This window comes from Dipodomys ordii, unplaced genomic scaffold (genome assembly GCF_000151885.1).
Source record: "Dipodomys ordii isolate 6190 unplaced genomic scaffold, Dord_2.0 Scaffold67, whole genome shotgun sequence".
Taxonomy (NCBI): Eukaryota; Metazoa; Chordata; class Mammalia; order Rodentia; family Heteromyidae; genus Dipodomys; species Dipodomys ordii.
The window spans coordinates 1,278,231-1,304,752 of NW_012267283.1; the positions used below are offsets into that span (position 1 = coordinate 1,278,231).

The 26,522-nt window shown below is 39.3% G+C and overlaps 1 long non-coding RNA gene and 1 pseudogene across 1 annotated transcript in view; one reads left to right on the forward strand and one right to left on the reverse strand.

Annotated features, from left to right (window-relative positions):
- Positions 1-1,259: 1,259 nt before the first annotated feature.
- LOC105990818 overlaps positions 1,260-26,522 on the forward strand; it is a 153,050-nt gene continuing 127,787 nt past the window's right edge. Inside the window, exons 1-2 of the long non-coding RNA XR_001175334.1 lie at positions 1,260-1,462; positions 7,873-8,062. This is a non-coding gene — a long non-coding RNA (uncharacterized LOC105990818). The remainder of the gene's footprint in view (positions 1,463-7,872; positions 8,063-26,522) is intronic.
- LOC105990817 lies at positions 14,709-20,418 on the reverse strand (annotated as a pseudogene).

The window sequence follows — 26,522 nt, forward strand, 5'->3', positions numbered from 1 at the left end:
GTGGGTAAAATGGCATCTCTGGTGAGGGCAAGCTTCTAAAGTTACTCATAGGTGTGGCTCCCCATACAGTAGCACAGAAAAGCTTGTGTCAGGCCAGGTGAGTGCTGAGAGAAAGCAGAAGAGATCCCATCCAGTACCAATGGTTGTTTGCTACAGAACTTTCTTTTTCTTTCTTTCTCTTTCCCTCCCTCCCTCCCTCTCTCTCCTTCCTTCCTTCATCCTTCCCTTCCTCCTTTCCTCCCTCCCTCTCTCTTTCTTTTTCTTTCTTTCTTCTTTTGTCCCTTCATGCTGCTGTTCTGTTTTACTCTGTCTCTGTCTCTCTGTCTGTCTCTGTCTCTCATTGAGACTGGATCTTTTGATATATAGCTCAGACTGGCCTGGAACCTCTTTATGTAATACAAGTTAACCTTGGACTTGATATCCTCCTGCTTCAGACTGCCTAGTGGTCCCATTATGAGTGAACTCTTCCCCACCCCCACACTGGACATACTGTGCTAGACTGAGTCATTGTTTCTTACCATAGTGAGGATATTACTGTTGTTAAGACATCACTTACTTGACATTATCTTTCTACTGTGACTTCAGTTTGAAAAGTCTTTTCCTAGTGGTTAATGTTCTGATATTTAATTATGATGATTCTAAGTATTAAAAAATTGTTATGTATTCTACTTGGGAATCACTGAAACTACATATTAGTTTCTTCTTACCAGTTCTAAAAAACTCATCATGAGTTCTTCAGATTTTACCTCTTTCCATTCTGTTTTTCTTTTCCTTTGGGAAGTCCAGTTCTATTTGTGTTAGACTCTTACTTGACTTTCTATGCCTCTACTTTCATGCTCCACTTGTTTGTGTCTTTAAGGAGCAGGCCAAATCAGTGCTTCACAACTATCTAACATTCTGCTAATGCTTTAATCTGTGTGTAATCTTCTGGCTCAACTCCTTCACAGAATGTGTTTCATTTCTATCATTTTATTTTGCTACTAGGAACACAGTTTAGCTGTCATCCAGATCTGCTTATTTTAATAGTCTTTGCTCTTTAATCAAAACTTTAAGTACTTTATTTCTGAGGATAAATTAACTTTTTTTTTACATTCTGTGTTTATGAGTTCAACATCTGGACTTTTGATTTTGTTGTCCATTATTTATTATTGGTGGCTTTCTCTTATGACAGCTTTATTTGGTTGATTGGTTTTGATTGGGCGCCGTTCAGAGTCCTTGGAGTTGATTCTGGAAGAAGTTATTTGTGGTCTGTGTTCAGGTTTACTTCATTTAGAAAAGATTTACATTTACTTCTTCTTTCTTACTGAAATCCCAGAAGGACGACATTAATTCTCAGCTTCAGGTGTGTTGGGCTTATCCAATTAGTGAATATTTCTGACTCCTGTGAGTGTCTGCTTGTGAAATAGGTTTATTTCCTTCTTGTCTCTGCGATTGCAAATAGGCAGTGCCCTGGGTGTGTGAGGTGAGTTCAGTCCTGCTTATCTTATGCTTATGACTGGGGAATGCTTTGGGTATGTGTTTGTTAACCAGAGCCATCTTCCTAAGATTGGGGGCCTAGGAGAATAAGCCAAGAGCACCTGGATTCTCGAAATGCCTCAAAACAAAACAAAGAAAACAACAGCCACCCAGATTTGGTCTCTATCTCTTTAGTTTTTTCCCCCCCTCCTTCCTTCTAGCTTTTGTTTTCTGCAGATGGTCTGTTTTCTTATTGATTTGAGTATTAAAAATTAGTTTTTTTCTTTTTTTTTTTAAAAAAACTGTTGTATCCAACGTGTTTTAGTGATTTTTGTGAGAAGACTTAATCATCCTTGTTTTTGTTGTTGTCGTGGTGGTACTGGGGAAGTCAGGATTTAAAAAAACATACCATGAAAAGCAGTTTTATGTTTGCTTTGAATAAAATTTTGAATGATGTCTGCAACAGGTGTACCAGTTAGGTTGTGTATGGTGTTGTCTGTACTATCCTCTACAGCCTTTGTATTTTGGGTGACAAGGTCCAAGATCCTCTTTCAACTCTTTTTTATTTGTCTATTTATTTCCTTATTTATTTATTGTATCTGTCCTAGGGCTTGATCTCAGGGGCTTTGTATTCTTGCTTAGCTTTGTCACTCAAGGCTAGCAATCTATCTCTTGAACCATACCTCCACGTCTGACATTTTGCTGATTAATTGCAGATAAAGGACCCTCAGATTTGTGTGACTAGGTTAGCTTTGAATCACAGTCCTCAGTTCAGTCTCCTGATTTCAGGCTTGAGCCATCGGTGCCTGGCTCTATTTTAGCTTCAGAAGGTAGGTCATGGTATTTCTATTTCTGTGGCATTCTTATCATATCCTTGCTCGAGAAGATCTTCTGCCACCTTTGGCTCAGTTTAGAATTTTGGTTTCCTAATGTATTTTGCCAAGTCTTTCAGAAGTTCTGCCATTTTCTTCCAGAATATATTCATGTAACAAAGACAAGGGCAAGACTGATTTTTTTTTCCTTTCCAGGTATAATTTTGTTCTTCTAACTTGTAGTATTTCCTAGTACCCATAATTGAAATAGTTTTCCCTTTCATGTCTTAGAATGGTTTCTGCTTCAATTACTTTTCTGGGGACATGACGAACCTTGCATTTGCAATTTTTATTCTCCTCCTTTCTGCCTTTTTTAAGCCCTAATATTTCTGACTTCTTTCTTTGAAAAACTATCATCCTTAGGCTTGTTTAGGTTGTGTATTTAATTTTTTTTTTTTTTTTTGGTCAGTCATGAGGCCTGAACTCTGGGCCTGGGCGTTATCCCTCAGCTCTTCAGCTCAAGGCTAGCGCTCTACCACTTGAGCCACAGCACCAGTTCTGACTTTTTTCTACTTATGTGGTGCTGAGGAATCAAACCCAGAGCCTTATGAATGTGAGGCAAGCACTCTACCACTGAACCAACTTCCCAGCCCTGTCTATTTAATTGTAGACATTCTCTCACTGTTTAACTCAGGTTGACCTCAAACTCACAATCCTCCTGCCTCAGCCTTCCAAGTGCTGAGATGACAAATGGAAGCTACCAGTATCCACTGTGCGTGCGTGTGTGTGTGTGTGTGTGTGTGTGTGTGTATGTGTATGTGTGTGTTAATGTGCACGTTGGGGCTTGAATATATAGCCTCAGTCTCACTTGGCTGTTTTCACTCAAGGCTGCCACTCTACCAGTTAAGTTAGACTTCCACTTCTGCTTTTCACTGGTTAATTGGTGCTAAGAGTCCCACAGACTTTTCTACCCAGGCTGACTTTGAATCATGATCCTCCTATCTCAGCCTCCTGAATAGCTAAGATCACAGTATGAACTACCAATGCCTGGTGTACACCCTACTTTTTTTTTTTTTTGATGCCAGTCCTGGGGCTGGAACTCAGGGACTGTGTGCTGTCACTGAGCTTCTTTTGTTTATGACTAGCTCTACCACTTGAACTACCACTCCACTTCTGGCTTTTTGATAGTTAATTGGAGATAAGAGTCTCATGGATTTTCATGGCTAGGCTAGCTTCGAACCACAATCCTAAGAGCTTAACCTCTTGAGTAGCTGGGATTACAGGAATAAGCCACTCACATCTGGAAACCCCAATTTTATTAGCTGAGATGGTTCTAGTGAACTTTTTACTTGGACAGGTCTTGAACGATGATTCTCCTATCACTGTCTTTCTAATATCTAGGATTATAGGAGTGAGCCATGATGCCCATCCACCTACCTTCCCTGACTATTCATGCCTCTTGTTGTAATATTTTTCACTCTATCTATCTTTCTTTCTTTCTTTCTTTTTTCTTTTATTTTATTTGTGAAGATACTGTACAGAGGGGTTACAATTACATGGGCAGGATAATGCGTACATTTCTTACCAAGCATTGCAGCCTCCTCCTTTGGTTTACCCTTCACCTTTCTTTCTTTAATTTTGAACATTTCCATCTATCCAGGCATGACATAATAGCAAATCAGGGTATAAATTATCTATCTCTATCTCTTTATGTATTTAAACAACTTAAATTATTTTAGCAGAAGATTTTTAAGCTGTGGCCTACAGTTTTCTGGGTTTCTGGAATGGTCTGGCAATTTCAGTCTCAACAATGAACACAAATCTACCTATATTGCTTCACACTTATGAAAATTGAGATGCCCTACTCTTATCCATTTTATATATCCAGCCTATGAAAGGATAGTACTGTGGATATTGTATCTACAGAAAGGACAGGCCTAGAGGTTTAATGAGGTGCAATGCACTTTTGGACTTAGGATTTTAGGCACTTCTATCTAGCATTTTGCAATGAGCTTGTAAATTTTAGGCCCAGACAATAGCTCTTCTCTCAGACCTTTGCTTGTTACTGTTTATTGTTTGACCTTTGACTCCTTGCCCTTTTCTCTGGTTTTCATTCTCAACCATTCAGACTTTCTTTCTCTAGGTTCCTGATTCACTGACTCATTTACTTCTTGGGTCTGGGTGAGATATGAGGGGCAAAAGAGAATATCTTTCTAGTCTGATGTTAGTCTGTGTCACCAAATCTCCATACTGGATTTAAAGCTTGCAGGTTGAATAGGAGTCTTCTGTAACCAGATCTGCCATTCTGTCACCAAGACTGCCTATCTTACATTGTGGTAGATGCTTTATCTTTTGCTACCTCTGAGGAAACTAAGCTGAGTGTGCACACTTTCCCATTTTGTTCTGTTTCCTTTGTTTTTCCATGCTTTCCAGCTGTCCTGTTTTGTTCCTGGTGTTTTCTACTTCTTCATTGATGAATACCATCTCTCTGTTATCAGCTTGCTTCTTCTCATCTTGCCCTGCCTACCATAAACATTTTTGGGGGATTACTGTCTTGATTTCTTCGTTGGAATTTTGGTTTTGATGTATATAAAAAAGAAAACCTAGTGATTCTTCTACATCGATTTGCAGGGTTGTAGCCTTACTGAATTTATCAGTTTGAATAACTTTTGTTGGAGTCTTTGGCTTTTGTATATATAAAATCACGTCATTTCCAACAGGGATACTTTGCTCTCCTCTTTTTCTAGTTGGATGTAATTCTTTTCTCTTGCCTTATTGCTCTGGTGAAGATTCTTAGTATTCACCTGAATAAAAGTGGTAAAACTGGACATACTTTCCTTGTTCCTGGTCTCAGTGGAAATGGTTCCAGACTTTTTCTATTCCATATGAGATAGGTTGTGGATTTCTCAAATGATAGCCATTATTGTGCTGAAATATTCTCCTAGACAAAGATCTCAGGTTTTCTTATCAGATAGGCATGTTGGAGTTTACCTTTTTTTCTGCATCTATTGAGATGAGTTTTATCATTTTTTTCTGAGGGTATGCTATATTTTACTTACTAATTTGCATGTCTTTATTCATTCTTTCATCTATGGGATAAATTCTACTTGATTATGATCATAGTTGTTTTTCTAAATATTAATTTGATTTGCTAGTATTCTTTTTGAAAGTTCTTGCCCTTATGTTTATCAGCTACCTGATCTGTAGTTTTCTCTATTTGTTGTATTCTTGTCTTATTTTGGTATCCAGGTATTACAGGATGAATGTAAATGCTTTGGAATTGTTTTCTGTGTCTTTATGGTTCAATTTTGGAAAGTTATATATGTCCATAAATTTATGCATTTCTAGGCTTTCCAATTTGTTGGCATGTAGTTGTTCATACTAGTCCCTAAGAATCTTTTCTATTTCTGGGGTATTGTCCCTAATGTCTCTTTTTTCCTCTTTGATTTCACTTGTCTGTGTGTTCTCGCTTCTTTGTTTCCAGTTCTGGAGCTTGGACTCAGTGCCCCATGCTCTCACTTAGCTTGTTTGCTCTACCCCTTGAACCATGCCTCTAGCCCTGTGTTTGTGAATAGTGTACATAGAAATTTGCCAACTTTGTTCTTTTTTCTTGATTAGTCTAGACAAAAGTTTGTCAACTTGGTTCTATTTTCAAAATATCAATTCTTTGGTATTTTGCAATTTTTCATAATTTTCTATTTTATTTGTTTTTGCTCAGATTTTCATTATTATTTTCTTCAATCAATTTTGGATTCAGTTTATTCTTTTCTAGTTCTTTGAGATGCATCATTCAATGGTTCATATAACTTTTTTTAATGTAAATACTTGTTGTTATAAACCTCTCTCTCTCTCTCTCTCTCTTGCCAGTCGTGGGGCTTGAACTCTGGTCCTGGGCACTGCCCTGCACTCTTCAGCTCAAGGCAAGTGCTCTACCTCAAGCCACAGTGCTACTTCCAGTTTTTTAGTGGTTTATTGGAGATCAGAGTCTCATGTACTTTTCTGCCTGGGCTGGCTTTGAACCATGATCCTCAGATCTCAGCCTCCTGAGTAGCTAGGATTACAAGCGTGAGCCACCAGCTCCTGGCTAAACTTCTCTCTTAATATTGCTTTTACTGTATATCACAGATTTGACTGTACTGTGCTTTCCTTGGCATTTGTCAATAAATTCTTTAAATTCATATTTTGATTTTTTAATTGACCCGTTGGTCATTCAAGTGAATGTTGTTTTTCTATCTAATTTTATAATATCTAAAATTCTTCCTCTTGATTTCTAGTTTTATTCTATGTGCTGGGTGAAAATATAGGGTGTGATTTGAACTTTAAAAAAATATTGTTGACTTTTTTGTAGCCTACTATATCCTGAAGAATATTCCATGTGTTGACAAGACTGTATATTCTGCAACTATTGGAGAAAATGTGCTACAAATATCTGTGAGTGTAGTATGGACTCTGATGATTGCCTGATGATAATTTTGTTGGATGAGCTATACATTGACAGAAAGTTGTATTGAAGTTATTTATTTATTTATTTTTGGTCTGGTCATGGGGCCTGAACTCTGGGCCTGGGCGCTGTCCCTCAGCTCTTCAACTCAAGGCTAGGGCTCTACCACTTGAGCCACAGCGCCACTTCCAGCTTTTTTCTTTTTTGCTTATGTGGTGCTAAAGAATCAGGTGCTAAGGGTCTCAGGCGCTCTACCACTGAGCCACCTTCCCAGCCCAGTATTGAAGTTCTTGAGTGATTACTGTAGAGACTATATGGAATTTTATATCTGATAATGTTTGATTTATATACTTGGGTATTCTAGTGTTGAGAATGCACATACACACAATACAAATTTGTATATATACTCAATAATCTATATTTAATAGTTACTCTTTGCTCTTGTCAAGTAGATTTTTTTGTCAGAGTCTACTAACACTCTATCTCTTTCTTCCTCTCTCTCTCTTTCCCTCTCTCTCTCTCTTTTTGTCATGGGGCTTGAACTCAGGGTCTGGGTGCTGTCTCTGAGCTTTTTTTTTTTTCTCAAGGATAGTGCTATACCACTCTGAGCCACAGCACCACTTCTGGTTTTCTGGTGGTTAATTAGAAATAAGAGTCTCAGACTTTCCTGCCAGGCTGGCTTTGAACTGCAGTTCTCAGGTCTCAGCCTCCTGAGTAGCTAGGATTACAGACATTAGCCAGTAGTGTCTAGCTTTTTATCTCTTTAATAGTAAAAAATATTCATATGCTAAACAAATTACAGGAATATTATTGCCTTTTATGTTTGGCACATTCTGAATGGGTTTGGAAAATAGATTAAAATTATAAAATGGAAAAAAGTCCTCTAAGTTAATTGGAAATAAGTTAATCTTAGCTGTGTTTCTTCTTATGCCAGCAGTTTATAAACTTTTAAAGTTCCTAATGTCATTTTTCCCCACCTCAGCAGGAAAGAAGAAATATGGTATATTGATGTGCAAATCTCCTACATAAAATGCAGCCATTTTGTTTCAAGTCCTTCAGAATGGAAATGCTGTCTCCTGGGACACCTTTTGGGGATTGAAAAAGACTTATTTACATCCGAAAATGCTAATTTTTCTCTTGGTGTTATTCTGGTTTATTTTCCAGGCACTGGCGCTTCCTCACCCGGCAGATGGATTCTGCACATCTGGATGATGGGCAGTATCCTGCAGGCTCAGCATTTAGTTGGGGTCAGATGAAAGGGTATTTTCACATCCTCCTCTGTGCCAAACAACTTCTCTCAGGTGCACTAGCCAGTTAGTGAGATTACCACGTGCATGTTCCTTCAGTAAAAAAGGTAAGTACAGCATCATGTGTTGCAGGTCAAAATAATGACATACAAGTAACTTCTCTGCTTCTGTACTGGTGGTGGTGGCAGAGGGGCCATACTTTTTGCTTTTTCTAGTTTGGATTCCAGGGTAATGATGATAATGTAAAATTGTTTTTCTGTTTATTAAAACCCAAAGGTTGGAACCCATCTGACAAATCCATATATTTAAGCTATATCAAGGGAAAAATACAAGTCTAACCCGAAGACAGTAAAAACCAGTGCTGATTTTTTATAGTATTCTTTCAGAGATGGTGAAAGGCTTTCAATGTGCACCTTAGAACAAAACTTCCTGAAAGTTGTCTTTAAGCATTTTCGTCCCTAAGGTTTCACCCACATGAGAACCGCTGCTCCCCCTCCCGATTTCCTCTCTTTTCCCACCCTTTGCCTAAACTCTTTATCTTTCTTGCATCCCTTTGGAGTTCCATCAGTATATCTCAGGAAATGAAAATCTGGTCTTTATTCATCCATAGCATGCCAATTGGGAACGTGCAATGATCTTGCCAGTCTATTATGGAACAGGCACTGAATTAGGACTCAGAAGACTTCTGTTACCAGCAGCTGGTGCGCTTCAATAAATATATTTAATGAGTCCATCTTCCTGATAAAATAGGGCTAGCAATATATACCTTACCTAAGGAATAAGGCTGTGTGAAAGCCAAATTCAATGATGCACATAGTGCAAGCACTTTGTGAGCTATCAAAGGATTTTGTGTAGCTGAGTTTTAGAATCAGAATGTGGTAGCTTGGGTTATTAGAGTTATCTAGACCTACCCTTTAACAAAAGGGAAAGCAAAACCCCAGAAGTGGTGTAATTCACCCATGGCCATATAGACAGGTAGAAGTGAAATCAGCTTAGGACATTAGAGCATTTCTCTAACATGAGAGCCTAGAGTTAGAATTAATTTTTCATCTCTTCAACAATGTTCCAAGCCCCAGTTGATCATATGGCTTTCAGTGTTGTGGGTGATACTAGCAGGTCAAGTTGGAAATGAAAGAACAGAGTCAAAGATATTACTGGTAGTACACAACAAAGACAACATAAGTAAGGGTGCTTATGAGGGAAAGAAAGATGAATTGTTGAATCAGGACACACACACCCTCTTTCTTCTCAATACTGGGGCTTACACTTTGAGGTCTTACCTTCTAGCTTGGCTTTTTTACTGAAGGCTGGCACTCTACTACTTGAGCCTCAGCCCCACTATAAGCTTTTTGCTGACTAACTGGAAATAAGAGATCATGGAGTTTTCTGTCTGGACTGCTTCAAACTATGGTCCTCAGACCTCAGTAGTTAGGATGACATGTGGGAGCCAGCAGTACCTGGCTGGTTAAGGACTCTGAGAGTTGGTAGCTTTTATTATCTTCTCTACTCTCGAATGCTACACAAAGACCCATTTTGTTCAGAATATTTATTTCACTTGAATGATTAGTGGTAAGTTGTTCACTCAGATTATATTCCTTAATTTTTCAATATGACTTACGGCTCTACAATGGCTGTAGACATTTGTCAGTAATTCATTTACTGGAACAAGAAAGTTTTCCCTTACCCATGAACCATGAGAATCTTCTTTTCACTGAAGTTTTACTTTAACAAAGCCAGTGATTATGCACTTGGTAAGCTATTTGGTTTATAGTGTCCAGATTCTCGCAATCTGCCTGCATAATTGCTTATCTTTTAGTCTTGCAGTTCTGTTCTACTTGGGTGAATAAACTACAGATAAGGCAGATGTCCAGAACATTCTCCTCTTGTAACAGGCAATGTCAGGAGAGACATGGGTGGCCAGTTGGTGGCTAGGTAAGGAGCCGGTACTCTCCAGGTATTAGCTTGATATGCATTAGAAATGATAGCTGTTTACTCTTACATCTTTGCTTTTGTTTTTCCCATGTGAGGTTCATGTGATGTGTGCTCTGAACACTCTATGATCAAGTGCTGCCATTTTTCTTGAGCAATCTTTCCAAGTGAAGTTTCATTACCTCTTTTTTTTTTTGAAATGATACTCTCCATCTGTTTTTGTTGGCAAAGTAAAGAACCATTGCTAGTACCCAACTAAAGTTCTGTAGGCTGACTTTCATTACTATGTCACTGAACATTTCTAATTATTGTGCACAATTTACTCCAGGAATTAAAAAAAAATCAAGGTTCATTTTCTTGAGATGCCACATCTCCAACTACCCTATAGACAGCAGTTTTTAATATGAGGAGTAATTCACTGCAGAGTTCTGTGTAAAAGGTGAAAGTAATAAACTCATTCAAGTTCGTACCTTGAACACTGGGCTAGAGTATGTATGCATCACTCTGATTAAAGCATGTAGCTTGAAGACACATTCTGTTTAGATTATTTTGAAATTCTCATGTGTTCTCTCATTACCTCTTGAACTGTTGAACCCTTCTCCTCAGAATGGTTTGAAGTCTAGTCTGAATTCATCTGCTCCTTGCTAGATTCACAACTCACCACAATTAATTTCATTTGACACAAAACAGATTTCGCAAGGGACCTTTTCAATTACAACACAATTGAACATTTTTTTTTTGGAAAAACAAAAGCCACTTCCACAGAAGGGAGAAGTGAGGGCAGGTCTTGAGAATGTTTTGAAGGAAGAGAAATGACACATTCTATGCTCAGGGTGTGGGAAAGGGGAGAAAGAGGGTATGGGAGAAGGAGAGAGAGTACACAACTTTGCAGGTGCTGAGGTATGAAATCCCCTTGGGTCTAGTCACCCTGGTACTAGGTCCTGGTACTTATGGGTATGTATAATATCAACATAAACAAAGAACAGAATGATGTCTGGGCTATGAGTTGAGAGGCCCACATGTGTGTGACTTGAAGTAACATGGATCAGGACAGGACAAAATATGGCTGCATTTCTTCTTTCATCTTTTTGCCTCTGGAGTTTTATTTTAATGGTATCAGTGGTGAACCAATGATACGTTATTTGCTCAGATTCTGACAATCTACCCACATATGTTCTTGTCTTTTCATCTTGACTTCTCTACTAGCTGAATGAGTAAACTTCAGATGAGGTTTGTTTCCTCTCATAGAAAAGCCTGAATTGAGGAGTCTCTGCTTGGCAGTAGAGTACCTGCCTAACAAGCACAAGGCCTTGAGTTCAAACCCCAGTACATGCACACACACACACACACACACACACACACACACACACACACACACACACACACACACAAAAAAACAGAGAGAGTTGTCTACCAAGTGGCACAATTCTTTACCAAAACCTTGAAACCTGTCAACCTTCTGACAATGAACTCAGAACCTTGGGCTTTTTAAGTGAGCACTGTACCACTGAGCCATGCCTCTAGCTCCCCAAATTGTTTTTTAAAAGTTCCACTGTTGGGCTGGGCACTGGTGACTCACTCCTGTAATCCTAGCTACTCAGGAGGTTGAGATCTGAGGCTCGCAGTTCAGAGCCCAGGCAGGAATGTCTATGAGCCTCTTCTCTCCAATTAGCTGCCAAAAACCTGGAAGTGGTGCTATGGCTCAAGTAGTAGAGCGCTAGCCTTGAGCTGAAGAGCTACAGTGCCCAGGACCAGAGTTCAAGCCCCACAATGACCACCACCACCAACAAAAAGTTCCACTGTTGGTGGCTCATGCCTGTAATGCCAGCATTTAGGAGACCAAGACAGAAGGACAGCAAGCTTAGGATGAGCTGTAGAGAGGGACTGTCTTTTAAAAAAAAGTGATTTTTTTTAATGATATAAGCTGCTAGTACAGGAAAAATCCTTTAGACAACAGGAAGCCTGTAAGATTCCCCTTAACCCTAAAACACAGAGAACTCATCTTCTAATTGTAAAGAGTGCCAGTTTTATTATGTTTGAGTTAGAATGCAGACAAATCCCATAAAAATGGTAAAATATCAATATTTAGGTAACAGAGGTTAATAGTATTCTGCAAGATGGACAGAAACCCAGCAGCCTTTAGGCTGAGCTCTCTCTCTCCTTTAGGAAGAAGAGCTTATTTTAACAATCTCTTGTCAGCCTTCTGCATCTGAAAGCTGAATTGCTACATTTTTTTCCTCTTTGTATGGTACTGGGTCTTGAACTCAGAGCCTGAACTCTGTCCCTTTGCCTTTTTGCTTACTGCTGGCTCTACGTCTTAAGCCACAACTCCACTTCTGGCTTTATGCTAGTTAATTGGAAATGTGTGCCTCATGGACTTTCCTGCCCAGGCTTTCCTTTGAACTGATATCCTCAAATCTTAGCCTCCTGAGTAGGATTACACCAATGTTCAGCATTCTACTTGTTTTGAGTGAGACAAATATGTATATTCTAGATGAGTGTATCTAGACATAAGACTTAAAATCTCAGTGTTTTACAGTGTTCAATTAATTAGATATTACTTTGCTGTATACTTTCTCAAACTAATATATACATTTTTATTTTTTATTTATTTTATTTTTTATTTTTTGCCAGTCATGGGGCTTGAACTCTGGGCTTGGGCACTGTCCCTCAGCTCTTCAGCTCAAGGCTAGCTAGCACTCTACCACTTGAGCCACAGCACTACTTCCAGTTTTTTCTGCTTATGTGGTGCTAAGATATTGAACCCAGCCTCATGCATGCAAGGCAAGCACTCTACCACTGAGCCACCTTCCCAGCCCAATATATACATTTTTAAAAAGGTCATGAAAGTTATACATGAGAGTATAAATTCTGAATATAAGCTTAAGGAAGCAAGTATGGGTATGACCCCTAAACTCTTTCATATGATCTGCTTAGAGGTGAAGAAGAACATCATGGGAAGTCTTGACCTTGCAGTCACACTAACCAGCCATTACTCCAGATTTACTGCCACTATGAACTGGAGCCTTAAATTCTACATTGTTAAAGGAAAAGTAGTAATTTTTCTTTCTTTGTGTGTGTATGCCAGTGTCGGATCTTGACCTCAGGACCTTGACAGCCTGGATGCTGTCCCTGAGCTTTTGTGCTTAAGGCTAACACTCTACCACTTGATCCCTACCTCCATTTCTTTCTGGTGTTTAACTGGAGATTAGAGTCTCGTGGACATTCCTACCTAAGCTGGCTTTGAATCATGAGTCTCAGATCTCAGTATTCTGTATAGCTAGGATTATAGGTGAGAGCTACTGGTACCTGACAGAAAAGTAGAAAATTAGAGTTTGAAATTCTTTTCTGTTTGGGTTTGAACTGAGGGTTATATGCTTGTTAGGCAGGTACTCTATCATTTGAGTCATGCACACAGTCCTTTTTGCTTTAGTTATTTGTCAGATATGTTCTTGCGTTTTTATACAAGCCAAGCCTTGCCTATATTCCTTCTCATCCAACTGTGGAGTTGGGATGACAGGCAGGAGCCACTGCATTCAGCTTATTAGTTGAAGTAGGATTTACTAACATTTTGTCTGGGTGATCCTCAAACCATGATCCTCCTTACCACCACTTTGTTACTAATTGGGATTACAGTTGTTAGTTATCATGACCTAGTCTCGAAATTTTAAAAATAACATCCCATGGGCTGGGAAGGTGGCTCAGTGGTAGAATGCTTGCCTTGCATGCATGAGGCCCTAGGTTCAATTCCTCAGCATCAAATCAGCAGAAAAAGCTGGAAGTGACGCTGTGGCTCAAGTGGTAGAGTGCTAGCCTTGAGCTGAAGAGCTGAGGGACAGTGCCCAGGCCCAGAGGGGGTAATAAAAATGATCTTTTTTTTGTTTTGGTGAGAGTATGCAAAATTGAAAAAGCTAATTTGATTGTATAAATTTATGGAGAATCAAAATTAATTATTCACTTTAATATGCACCTACTGTTGGTAATTTAGAATGTTTATGTCAGGAAGCACACTCCTTACTGACAGTAAATTATTCCTCACAATATATTAGGAGCATTTTTTTACACGTACTCTATAAAGCTTTAATGGGACATTTAAAGTCAGCAACATAAATAAGCTACAAATATTGTCAGAAGAATGCATTTATCACCAATAGAATCCAGATATACCACACTCATGTTCTGATCATTAGATCTTAAAATTTCACTTAATAGATGTATACCTAGGTTGGTATTTTTTGGGGGGAGCTTGAATTCAAGGTGTGGGGGTTGCCTCTTAGCATTTTCTGCTTAAGGCTGGTGCTCTACCACTTGAGCCACAGCTTAACATTACTGGCTAAATGGACTCACATGAACTTTCCTGGCCAGGCTGGCTTCTAACCAAGAACCTCAGTCTCTTGAGAATTATAGCATGAACCACTGGCACCCAGTTTACTCTTATGACCATGTCCTCAAATGCAGCATCTGCTTTGTCTTATAAAATAACTATTTTCAGTTATATCCAATGTGTAGATCAGTGTGAAAATCCAGGTGTCTTCAAGCGGTTCGTTGGTTCTTACCAGATCCTCCTCTTTACCCTCTTTGTGGTGTTGGCATCAACAGCTTCCATCTTTCTAGGTAAGAAGTCCTTATATCTGCACCGTGGACTTTGACTTGGAAATTGCCTTCATTTTATTTCACAAATTGTCTCAGAGGACTAGCATTCTTCTCTTCTGGTTGCCCCTGAATACTTGAGGCAGGAAGTTCCTAGCAGTTAAACAAGACAATGAACACGATATATCCAAACTGTGTTTATTGGGACGACTTCCCATTCATCTTGGTTCACAGTGCTTTTAGTGCTGCTTCCTTCTGAAGGAACATCCTTCTGTAAGCCTTGCTTTTCCTCCTGTAGGCTGGCAGAGGACAGTAGAGCAACCAACACACAAAACTGTGCATGGCTAAAGACCGTGGTGATTTTATAGCATCCTGGGCATTTCACATCCATGAAGTAGGAATTGGGCTCTGCACCAGTTGCTTCTTCTTGTGTTTTCTCTTCTCCTCTTCAGGAGAGGGATGAAGGAGATCCTTTGCAAGAGGCATGTTCTCGGGAGGAGGTCATCACCGCCAGAAAGGTAGGAGCATCTTAAATGTTTTAGTTTCAAGAACATTTCAACAGATCTCAGTATATCCATGTAACGGAATGCTAAGAAGCCAGTAAAAAAATCATGAAGCCCATAAAGCATATGAAAAATTGCTAATGATAAATTTTAAGAGGAAGTAAGAGGGGATAAATAGTATAGGAATATATTATATATGTAGGAAAATAGCACAATGAAGCCCAAAAAAACTTAATAGTTGGGATTGGAGACCTGGTTCAGTTGGTAGAGCACTAGCCAGTAAGTGAAAGTGTTGGGTACTGGGTTCAAGTCCCAGTCTCAGACCTAAAACATAAAAAGAAAATAAATAGTTTAAGGAGGGGGAAGAGGAAAGAGAGTTAAGAATGAGGGAATAGTTAAAAAAGTACATCATATGCATGTCATAAATACCACCACGAAACCCCTTTGTTTAATAAATTTGTACAAATAAAAAGTTTAAAATCATTATCAAAAAGAACAAGAGAACATTAAAATTAAATACACATATTTATAGAGGCAGAATTATTAGTTTAGAGACTTCTTCATTGACTTTTAGTTGTTGTTCTGGCATTCAGCAGCCTTCTGAACCTGAGCAAGACTGATGAACTCCAACGCTGCTTGGACAGAAAAACACAACTGACATAAGAAGACAGTGGATTGGTTCCAGCTTGATTGTTGCCTTATTTGAATATGGTTTGAACAGTTGGTGCCCTATGATTGGTTGACTGAAGCTTGGCTGCTGTGATTGGATGAGACTCAGCTTGTGTTACAAACCAAAATACTAAGTTAGATTCTCTTTTGCTGGTACTGGGGCCTTGAACGTTAGACCTTGTATGTTCACTCAGCGTTCTTGCTTATGGCTGATGCTTTAGTATTTAAGCCACAGCTATTTTCCTGGCATTTTGCTGATATATTGAAGATAGAATCTCTTAGACTTTTCTATCCAGGCTGAATTTGAACCACAGCCCTCCAGGTCTCAACCTTTTAAGTGGTTAGGTTGACAGGTATAAGCCACAGGCAACTGGTCCAAGTTAGGTTTTTTATTTTTTATTTTACTTATTTATTTTTTATTTTTTTTTGTGGGGGTCCGGTTGTGGGGCCTGATCTCTGGGCCTGGGCACTGTCCCTCAGCTCTTCAGCTCAAGGCTAGCGCTCTACCACTTGAGCCACAGCGCCACTTCTGGCTTTTTTCTTTTTGCTTATGTAGTGCTGAGGAATCAAACCCAGGGCCTCAGGCATGCAAGGCAAGCGCTCTATCACTGAGCCACCTTCCCAGCCCCCCAAGTTAGGTTTTGAATTTGTTTACATAGTAAGTTGGATTGCAAATTCATTATTCAAGGATGTGTGCATGAAGGCCCCTTTAGCCCATGTTGAGTTTGATTTAGCACATGTTTATGATCACAACTGCAAGGTTTCTTAAATAGCTCTTCTTTTCTGCTCAGGGAGGAGACTGGTCTGGCTTATTTCTCAAATCGCTGACATCTCCATGTCTAGCAAGTAATGTCTGTCCATTCCATCCCCAACCCCCTCTCTGGAGTCCTAATTCCTTACTTGTAAAACCAGCTTGCTGCTTGCAGAACGCACCTTTTACCCTTTCTCCATCCCTTTGGGTTACATTTCATCCCACAGACTAAATTTTTTTAAAACATTTTTTATTGTTATTATAGAGGTGATGTACAGAGGGGTTTCAGTTACATAAGTCAGGTGAAGAGTATATTTCTTTTTGGACAATGTAATCCCTTCCCTCATTCTCTCCTAGTTTTTCCTTCCTGTTCCCCCCCACAAGCTGCATAGTTCATTTTCAATATAGTGTCTAGTGAGTACCACTGCTGGATTTGTTCACCCTTTGTTCCCCCCATTTCTGTGGAATCCTCATAAACAAATAAACAAGAAACGAAGAAAATATGAAAACAACAACAAAGAAAAAAAAAGCTTGTTTCCATTCCTGGAGTTCATTTTGATAAATATTGTTTTATATGATCAGAGGCACATATGCATTACCCCTTTGTAGACTCAGTTCTTTCAAGAAAGAGTAACTCTGCCTGTGTCCAGATAGCCTCAGAGATTTTTAGGCTCAGCCCCTTTATCATTAATTGTCTGGGGAGCCCTAAGCACAGGCCCTTAAAGAAGAGTCATGCTGGAGAATATCTGAGTGGCACAAACCATTCTGTGCTGAAGATGACATCATCCTTTTAGTCCTGATAAACCCAAATGTGTATACCACATCTTCCATTTTCTTTGATGGACAGTTAACACAGACGCTTCTCATTTTTGGAGTAAACAGTCTTGGATGATTCCCTTTATCAAACATACACATTCAGGCCTCAGACCATCTGATTTTAGAATGTACAAATTCTAAAATGTGGGGCTGGGAAGTTAGCTCAGTGGTAGAGCACTTGCCTTGCATGCATGAGGCCCTGGGTTCGATTCCTCAGCACCACATAAGCAAAAAGAAAAAACCGGAAGTGGCGCTGTGGCTCAAGTGGTAGAGTGCTAGCCTTGAGCTGAAGAGCTGGGGGACAGCACCCAGGCCCAGAGTTCAGGCCCCACGACTGGACCCAAAAAAATTAAAAAAAAAATAAATAAAATGTAATTACATTGATATCCCCTCCCCCAACTCCTCGCATGCTTTTGGGAGGTATCATCTGTACAACATGGTTTTGAATTTTGAACAGAGTATATCATTACAAAAATATTGTCTTATTTCCCTAAACTAATTTGGTGGTTTCCAGAATGGTTTTCACTTGGGTATATTTTTACTCTTGTCTTTTTTGTCGGTCATGGGGCCTGAACTCTGGGCCTGGCACTGTTCCTCAGTTCTTCAGCTCAAGGCTTATGCTCTACCACTTGAGCCACAGCACCACTTCCTTGTGTGTGTGTGTGTATGTGTGTGTGTGTGTGTGTATTTTTTTGGGGGGGGTCCGGTCGTGGGGCCTGAACTCTGGGCCTGGTCGCTGTCCCTCAGCTCTTCAGCTCAAGGCTAGTGCTCTACCACTTGAGCCACAGCACCACTTATGGCTTTTTTTTTCTGCTTATGTGGTGCTGAGGAATTGAACCCAGGGCCTCATGCATGCAAGGCAAGTGCTCTACCACTGAGCCACCTTCCCAGCCCCCCTTGGGCATATTTTTATATACCATAGCATTTGTTATGTTACTGAGCCATTATATAAACCTGGACAATTTTTTAACTTTGAATTCTAGACTTGTGAAAGGAGCAGGTAGACATTAGCATTTTCAAGGCCTTCATCAACGAGTCCTGCAGTTTTATAATTACATTCTCGATAAACTTCTGATTGGCCCATTTTAGCTTCCTACAGATCCCTAGAAACTTGGCCTATATTTCTCCATATTCCTACTATTGTTTTGGATTAAATTTCCTTCAGCCTGTGCTTTACTATTTAAATTTTTTTTCATGTGTACTTAAAGGAAACTAGCATGTCTTTATGGCTTTGGATTTTACTGTAATCATGAGACAGAAGGATTATAGCCAAAGATGATATTTCAGAATATCCAAACATAATATAATTGTTATTTAACATGGCAGCTGGGAATGTCTTTTAGATGGTGCTTCAAGTTGCTGCTGTATTAGAGACCTCAACATATTGATTCTTTAAAAAGAAACAAAGTTGACTTTTCAGCCTTCTTGCCAGAATTGGTGAAATAAACAGCTAAAGTTTTAGAGACTTAAGTGCCTTCTTTCTTTTTTTTTGTAATTTTCATCTTGTAGTTTTCATGTCAACATTCAAGATGGTGAGTCCATCCCTCACCATTGTGAGCACATACCATACATACACAACAGTGTACTTTTAAGGGTAGAATCCAGAAGCTGAACTTATCATTTCTGCTGACTTCTACTCTGCACATATCTGCTGACTAATGTTAAACACCAGGCCACACTTAGGTGTAAGGAAGGCTGAAAAAATGAGCTGATGCGGTTGGTGTGTGAGTCAGCTTTACTTCACTATAACAAAATACCCAAGATGATAAAAAGAGAAAAGATTTTTGCTCATGGATTTGGAAGTCCCAATCTATGATTGTCTCTGTTGTTTTTGGGGGCGATGGATGAGGTAGTCATCATGGGAGAGCAAAACGATTTTATTATTAGAAAGATGGAAGAGGAAAAGACCACCGCCCCTACAATCTTCTTTTAGGGAATGCCTTCAATAACCTAAAGACCTTTTATTAAGCCCTACCTCGTAAAGACTCCACCACCATTTTGTAGCACCAAGCATGGGAGCAAGTCTCTGTAACATTTGAGACTCCAGGGGACTTTCAGGTTCCACATTCTTTCTGTGGCAAGAGAATATTCTGGTGTTCCTCTCTTAAAGGATTAAGGGGAAAATGGATACTGGGAGAACAGACAATTAGCGGTGTTTTCCCCGTTCATGCTACAGGTTCAAGGACCTAAGTAGCGATATCCTGTACATATTTGGAATCAATAGTTTAGAAAGCAGGAGAGAGGTCTGAAGGAAAGAAATTTGTATTCATATTCAAAACATTAATATTTTCCCAGGGAGAGTAGACATTCCAGGGCAGAGAATACTAATTCTCCCCAAGCATCTATTGTCTTCATTTTCCTATTAGCATGAAGAGTTGTGGAAAGGCAGATGACTACTTAGCTACAGACTCTGCTTGCCTGCTTCCCTTAGAAATAGGTGTTGCCTTGTGATGAAGGAACGTATGACTTGTAAAATGAAAATCACTTAGAAAAATACCCGAGGTTCTAAATGGAAATAAAAAAGAAAGAGACTGAGTCAGCAGACCCGAACAGTAGGGGAAGAAAGACTGTTGGCAGCTAAAGGCCTTGCCCACTTTGGTACAGTGCCTCCAACTTTCACATTTAAATGACTTTTCTTTAACTTCCTTTGTTCTTTTTCCAACCACCAGATTGAGAAGTGCTTAGAGGCACAACATTACATAATCCCCATCCAACTGTGTCTGAAGATAGTGTAAGTGTCCCTTTAATTAAAAAAAAATCACAACAACACAACATTAGGGAAATAATTCTAGCAATCATTTCCTTCCGCTTTGTCCTGTGGTTGTATGTGTGACGATGTTTGCCACAGAATTATAAGTCCTGAGACTCATGTGGTATTTGTTCATCTCTGTTCCTTTATGTCTGTCCTGTTGCAAATTGTGTCATAAATGGATCTGAAAGTGAATCAAACTGGCATGAGCTCCGGTTCATCAGCTGTTCAGAGTCACAGCTTTCCTGTTTCACCTTTCTCCTCTTATTTTCACCTCTATTTTGATCATTTGTGGAAAAAGACAAAATAAATGTAAGTTAAAAGACCAAGACAGAGCAGAAAGTTGCTGAGGAATTTGTCTAGAGTCTTCAGGAAAGAAGTGGAGGAGGAGGTGGAGTTTATATATTGCATGATGAATATAATAAACTACAAACCAGGAGTGCAGCCAGGGCATTTGGTGAGAGTTAATTGGTACGCTGCCTACACTTGAGAAAGAATAAATTTTCAGCCGCATCAAAGTCTTCTCTGGAAAGAAAGAAAGAAAGAAAAAGAAAAAGAAAACCTACCTCATTAAATACCATTTCCAGGAACCCTTAAGACAGATAATAGGAAGTCTAGAAATAATCACCTCTACTTGGCTCACTGCTCTCTCAAACACTGAACTATTTGTTTTGAGAAGAACAAAGGAAGTATGTCAGTAATGTATTTAAATTCAACTTCTTAGAATGTGAAAAGATTTAGCTTCAATCGCCTGAGATTTCAAAATGTTTTATCTAGGAATAGGTGAAAATTCACGTTGGCTACACCACTAGCACATTCTCATGAAATACATGGTGTGATACATAGGAACATCTAAAATTATACTACTTGTGCCTGGTACCAGTGCCTCATGCTGTAATCCTATCTATTCAAGAGACTGAGATCTGAACCATGGTTCGAAGCCAGCCCAGGCAGCAAAGTCTGTGAAACTTTTATCTCCAATTAACCACCAAAAGGCTGGAAGTGGCTGTGTAGCTCAGATAGAGGAACAGTCTTTAATATAAAAGGCTAAGGGATACTATCTAGGCCCTAAGTTTAAGCCCTAGTACCTGAAAAAACAAACAAAAAAGATATTGCTGGAGAGATGTCTGAGAAAGTGTAGAAGAGAATCAGGTTAGAGATGATGAAAAAAGCCAGTCTTTGGAAAAGCAGGTTAAGAGTTCTTTCTAAATAACTAGAAAGAAAGTAGGAATGTGTGGGTGAATGCCATTGATTTATTTGCTCAGTTTGCCTTCTTTCATTCCTCATTGAAGCTTCTATATTTTGAAAAAATAAAATTAAAAATTATTATTATAAAGGTGATGTACAGATGGGTTACAGTTTCATAATTTTCTTTTTGAGAGAAGCAGAAAGAGAACGATGGTTTGTCATAGGGGCTTTCAGGGACTGATAAAGACATTGATTTATAGGGTAAGGACAATGAAAGTAAGAGGAAAGTATAACAAAGAATTATTGAGGGCTTGGAGCCAATAGGGTTATTAGATCTGGAGCAAATGACACATTGGTGCCAGGCTTCCCAGGAACATGCTAGCCTCTTAAAATTAACTTTTCCATTTCTGTTCATACTCCTACAATGCTGGTCAAATGATTTGTTTTGTCTGAGAAATCAGACAATTCATAGTGACTTTTGTCTTTTTGATGGGGATCTCATAGACTAACTTGTTAAAAATGGAATTTTTCTATATGTCTATAGTGAATAATTCTAGTAATATTTATTCTAATAAAAATAATGATCATGGGGCTGGGAAGGTGGCTCAGTGGTAGAGTGCTTGCCTTGCATGCCTGAGGCCCTGGGTTCAAGTCCTCAGCACCACATAAGCAAAAAGAAATAAGCCAGAAGTGGTGCTGTAGCTCAAGTGGTAGAGCGATAGCCTTGAGCGGAAGAGCTGAGGGACAGCGCCCAGCTTTCCCTCAAAAAAAAAAAGATCATATATATACATTACAGTGTTGAGGACCAAACCATGGGCCTCATGCATGACAGACAAGTGCTTTTTCATGGAGCTACATTTCTCTCTATTAATCAGATTATTTTTCACATCTATATTTATAACTTTGATGGTTCCATAAGTTGATAGCATTATTGGGAGGTTGTAGAAAAATCAAAGGTAGGGCCTAGTTGGAGGATGTGAGTCACTTGGGGCTCAGCTATCTTCAGGGCTATACCTTGTTTCAAATGTTTGCTTCTGGCTACCATGAGATGAACAGCTCTTTCTTCCACATAATCTCACTGCCTTGAGGTTTTTATGCCTTGAGTCAGTCTTAAACTAATAGATTGAAACCTCTGAAATCACGATCCACAATCAGTCTTTTTTGCTTTTAATTTGTATTTCTTGGGCATTTTGTCTCATCAACAAAGAGCTGGCTGGCTGGCACAATGGGCATTTGTGTTGGTTCTGGTTTTTTGTTTTTTGCTAGTAGGCTGTTCTGGTCATTCAAAATATTTACAAGTTTCTGTTGAGAATCTACATGGAAATGGAATTGTTGGGTATGATACCTATGATTAAAATCTATGATGAGAAATTATCAAACTGTCTTTCAAACTGAATCAGTTTACATTCCCACCAGTCATGTCTGAGGCTTCTACTTTTCTTTAATATATATTCTAGCATTGGAATATTATGTCAAACACTCTGTCCTTTTGATTATAGACATTCTTGATATTTTTTCTGTTTTGACAAGTGCATGGTATTTATAGCCCTTTGGATTTTCATGTTAGAATTGTACATAACAGTACAGAACATTGTCTACCTTGAAATTATGCTATTACAAGAGACGTACGCTATGAAGTTTGTATCTTAATAGAAAAAAAAAAAACTACAGCATGAGAATCTTTGCACCAAAACAAGTTAGACTGTGTGGGCTATCTCAACTCTGAATGAACCCTGTGAATGAAAGTGAATTCAGACATAAAGAGAAGACTCTGGCCCAGCAGAGTCTCAACATTGTGAGAACTGCGGCTATTTGGTGAGGCTCCAGCCAGAGCCTAGTAGATATGTGCTTTATCACTATGGGAGCAAAAATAGGATTAACATAGTTTTTCAAAAGGCTTTTTCTTGAAAGATGAAAAGTATGACTGGCAGGAATAAGGGGAAAAAAGGCCAAGATGGAAAGCAGGGCTTGCTTCTTGTTCTAAGATGGAATCATGACCTTTGGATTAGGACATGAGAATAAGAGAGGTTTGTTCACCACTCTTAGCTCCACTAAGCATGCTCTGTTTGAGCTAGTAGTCTTTTCCTGCATGTAACATGGGAGACTAACCTGCTAGAACTATGAGCCTGTTTATTGCCAACCAGTCCTGAAACACACTAATAGAAGAGTTCTAATCCTGCCAGACTTTACATCCTTGGAATGCTGCTTCCCCTTCAGAATGTATGCTTTTCTTGGCACCTAATTTTACACATATTGCTTGAATTCTGATTTTGTTATGTTGTTCCTGCTGCTCCATGTTGTTTTGGCCAGTGTTGGGGTCAAATTTATGGCCTCTTTTTCTCATTCAATCAATGATATTTTTGCTCACAGTTGGCACACTACCATCTGAGCCAGGCTTCCAGTTCCAGCTTTTCATTGGTTAATTGGAGATAAAGTCTAGAGAATTTGTCTTTCCTGGTTCAGTTCAAATCATGATCCTCAGATCTCAGGCTCCTGAGCACCTAGGAGTATATGCATGAGCCATTGGCACCCAGATTTAATCTCTCCTGAGTAGCAAATAAAGATTAACTACCATGCCACTCATCTCACACACCTGATCATAGGTAGTGCAGAAGTCCTCTCCTCATTCTTTCTGGTGCTGTTTTCCTAGTGTTGGCACTCAGTTGGAAAGGGGCTTGACTCTTAGGTAATATTTTACTGAATTAGAATTATGGTCAGCCACTAGCACCCGGCTTCCTATCTTCTGCTGGGTGCTGGTAGCTCACACCTGTAATCCTAGCTACTCAGTAGGCTGAGATCTGAGGATCACGGTTCAAAGCCAGCCTGGGCAGGAAAGTCCACGAGACTCTTATTTCCAATAAACCACCAGAAAACTGGAAGTGGTACTGTGACTCAAGTGGTAGAGTGCTAGTCTTGATCTTAAGAGCTGAGGGACAGTGCCCAGGCCCAGAGTTTAAGCCCCACAACTGAGGGAAAAAAAAAACCCAAAAAGCAAAACCCAACGAATTATGGTCAACTTCAAGTATTAGCCACATGTGGTCAATCCTGGACTGAGAGGATGACTCCATGGTGCCACCAAGTTCAAAGAACTTCTCCTGTCCTCCTCTTTTCTTTTAGTGATGTCTGCTCCCCCGCCAGGCTGTGTTACTATTCCAGTCGGAGGATGGGAAAGCAAAGAGACTTTCGCTTATTTGTCTGTGGCTAGGAATGTGTGTCATGGCTGTTATTACAGCCGATGGGAAGGAAGTGACTATGATTTTTACAGCAGCAGAGACAAGGAAAAAAAGAAATAGGTTAGAAAAAGTGAAAGTGCCATGTTCTTCATTGCCAGTATCTGTTAGTCAAAGGAAAAAAAAACAACAATGACAGGACACGGATATTCTACCCTGAGTCTAGAACAAATATTTAATGTTTCCGTACGTGTGTACATTGTGTAACTGCTCAGACCAAGGTAACTATTTCTGTCTCCTAAATCAGTTTTTCATGGTGAAAACCTTTCAAAAATCATCTTTGTAGCTGTACAAAGGGATTTCAATTCAACATGTCAGTATGACTGCATGGCATTGCATCTTGGTCAGTTACTCCTTCTATTATTGTCCTCCCCATCTGTCCTAACTCTGCCCATCCCCTTAAGTTACCTGCTTCCATTTTTACTATGTACATTGAGTATTAAAAATAATTTCTTCTAGATTCTTAAAAATCAATAAGAGCTCACAGTTATCATCTATGATCAAGCTATCATGGAACAGGATATTGGACCCTCTTTCTCCTAGCTAACTATAACTTCATTATCCTTTAATCAATATTACCCCAATCCTCCTTTCCCCTGCTCTTCCAGCCTTTTATAACCACCAACATATGTCCAAAAATATAGATTCTATTCTCAACCTTTATGAGATCAACTTTCTCTTTTTAGATTTTACATATGAATGAGATCAGATGATAGTTGCTACCCCATGCTTGGTTCATTTCACTTAGCATAATATCTTTCATGTTGCAGTAAGTGATAGAATCACCTCATTTTTCTTATAGCTGAATTGGTTTCTATTGTGTATAGGGAACACATTTTCTTCATACTTTAATCGGTGGGTGGACGTGTAGGTAGTTCCTATTTCTCATCTATTGTGAATAATGCTATGATAAACGGGGAGGGCAGATGTCTCTTTGACATACTGATTTCAGTTCTTTTGGATGTGTACCCAGAAGAATGATTGCTGGATCCTGTGGTAGTTCTACATAAATTTCTTTTTTCCCAACTGATGAAACTTTTTATTTCTAAAATAGAAACCAGTCTTTTATAAAAGTCTCAAGAATAATACAGAGAACAAGAGTACAGTGAACATTTTTGTATCCTTTACCAAAATTTATCAAGTGTTAATACTTTGTCTTATTTGTTTAACCCCTCTCTGGCTAGAGAGTTAAATGTAGATTGTACTTGCATGCACATTCTTGTTTTTGATAAACAATTTGACAAACAGTAGCTCACATAAAACCCTTCTAAAAACAAGAATTCTTCCATACAAATACTGTCTCACACATTCAGAAAAATTGAACACTGATAACAAACCATAAAATATACACTGAAATTTTGACAAAGGAGTTCATACCAATGTATTTTCAATCCAGAATACGATCTAGAATGAAATGTGTTTGTTTGTCAAAGATGGATTTTAAGATGAAAACTTAAACATTAAAATTTTTTTGTTGTTGTTGGCTGTGGGGCTTGAACTCTGGGCTTGGATGCTGTCCCTCAGCTCTTCAGCTCATGGCTAGCGCCCTGCCGCTGAGCCACAGCGCCACTTCTGGTTTTTTAGTGGTTTATTGGAAATAAAAGTCTTGTGGACTTTCCTGCCTGGGCTGGCTCTGAACCATGATCCTCAGATCTCAGCCTCCTGAGTAACTAGGATTACAGGTGTGAGTCACTGGCACCCGGCAACATTTAAATCTTAAATGGCCAAATTCCAGGCAGCAGAATGAGATGTGAGTCTGCTGAGATTAGACCTCCAGTTTCTACTTGTGTCTTCCTTCCCTCTCTCCCCCTTCCTCTCCAATGTCCCTGGTATTTTGGAGGCTTCCATGTGGAAAGGAAGAATATCTGTGTGGTCACTACCCTTGGGACCCTCTTCATGGTCACTGCAGACAGGGTATTTCTCCTTTTCCTTTGGTTCTTTGATGACTGTGAAGTGGAAATGCTCTGAAGTAGTTGGTGGAGCCTAAAGGCTGGGTCTGCCCGGACCTTGAAGTCTGTATCTGTACCTTCTGAGTTCCTTCCAGACTGCAAGTGCCTGTGGTATCATGGCAAAGCTTTTGGCCTGTAATCCAAGCACTTGGGAAGCGGAGGCAGGAGGATCACTAGTTAAAATCCAGCTGGG